The sequence below is a fragment of the Carlito syrichta genome, unplaced genomic scaffold (assembly GCF_000164805.1).
Source record: "Carlito syrichta isolate Samal-C Ts95f unplaced genomic scaffold, Tarsius_syrichta-2.0.1 Scaffold153564, whole genome shotgun sequence".
Taxonomy (NCBI): domain Eukaryota; kingdom Metazoa; phylum Chordata; class Mammalia; order Primates; family Tarsiidae; genus Carlito; species Carlito syrichta.
In genome coordinates, this window is record NW_007097660.1 from 18,083 (window position 1) to 19,820 (window position 1,738).

Here is a 1,738-nt window from a genome sequence, read left to right on the forward strand (position 1 = left end):
GGTTTGCGACTCGTGCTCAGCTCAGATTCCCCGCAGCAGCCCCTTTCCGGCTGAACGACCTTGGGGACGCGCTGGGCTTTTCTGAGCTCCGGATTAGACTCTTCGTGAAAGCGGCGCCGGGACGCCTGGATGATCCCCTAATGTGATTAGCAGGGGCCAGCGGAGCAAACCCACCTGGAGATTGCGCCTTCCTGGGGGGGGGTCCTTCATCCGTTTAACCGGGTGAGAGGAGCCACGCTTTCTGGCAACCCCCTTCCGCACCCTCGCCGTTCATCCGCACGTCCCTCCGGCCTTGTTTTGGCTATCGCGTTGACTTCTCTCTGGAATTCCGTCTTCTCTTTGTGCCGACTTGCTGACCACCCGGCTGCTCCTAGCCCTGACCACCTGAGCCAGTCACCCTCCCCCAACCGCCGCCCCCACCCCAAGGTCAAGGACTGCCCGCAGCACACGCTCCTGCCGTGCAGGAACCTCCCGGGCGGGGCTGCAGCCCATCGCCAGGCACTCTTCCTTGGCATTAGCATCTCTGGCAGCCGTGCCCCCCAGTGACCCAGCCCAGATCCTTGTTGAAGACCCCAGGGTGGCCCGGTGAGGCCTGGGGAGCAGACAGACCCCTCTCCAGCTGCCCAGGGCTACCTCTACCAGCACCATCCCATTGCCAGGGCGGGACCCTTTCCAATCGCCTTTTTTTTTTTTTTTTTTTTTTTGAGTAGGGGTCTCTGTCACCCAGGCTGGAGTACAGTGGCACCATCACAGCTCACTACAGACTCGACCTCCTGGGCTCAGGTGATACTCCCACCTTAGCCTCCCGAGTCACTGGGACTATAGGCTAATTTTTGTGGGGATTTTTTTGTGAAGACGAAGTCTCACTATGCTGCCTGGGCTGGTGTTGAACTCCTGGACTCAAGCAGTCCTCCTGCCTCAGCCTCCCAAAGTGCTCCTGCCCCGCCGGAGGACTTCCTGGAAAAGGCGGCACCCAACCCAAATGTCCATTCTTGAAAATCTGATTCACAGTACTTTTTTTAAAATTCAAAAACATGCTTTCAATGGAAATTTCACTGTGTGGGAAAGGGCTGTAATATGAATGTAATATATAAATATAAATAAGGACAGTTCTCAGGTAAGCGTGTGGGCTGAGGTGTTAGGGAAACAACACCGTCCTGCTTGGGCCACACAGTGTCCACGTGTGTAAAATGGGGATCACAGTAACAGTTCCTCCCTCCCTGGGGGCACGAGGCCTAAATGAGAAAAGTGCCTGTAAAGTGCTTGGCACAAGCACATGGTAGGGACTCACTAATTGTTTAATAAAAATAAGAGTCAGGGCTCAGTAGCTTATGCTTATAATCTCAACAATTTGGGAGACTGAGGCAGGAGGGTCACTTGAGGCCAGGAGTTCCAGACAAGCCTGGGCAACATAGCAAGACCCTGTCACTCCAAAATTTTTAGCTGGACGTGGTGCCTCACGCCTGTAATCCCAGCAATTTGGGAGGCCGAAGCGAAAGGATTGCCTGAGCCCAGGGGTTCGAGACCAACCTGGGCAACTTAGTGAGACCTTATAAGAACAAATATGAAAATATAACGCCTGTAATCCTGCGTTTTGGGAGGCCAAGGTGAGTGAATTGCCTGAGCCCACTGGTTCGAGACCCACCTGGGCAACTTGGTGAGATCTCATCTCTACAAAAAATCAAAAAAATTAGCCAGGCATGGTAGCGTGCGCCTGTAGTTCCAGCTACTTGGAAGG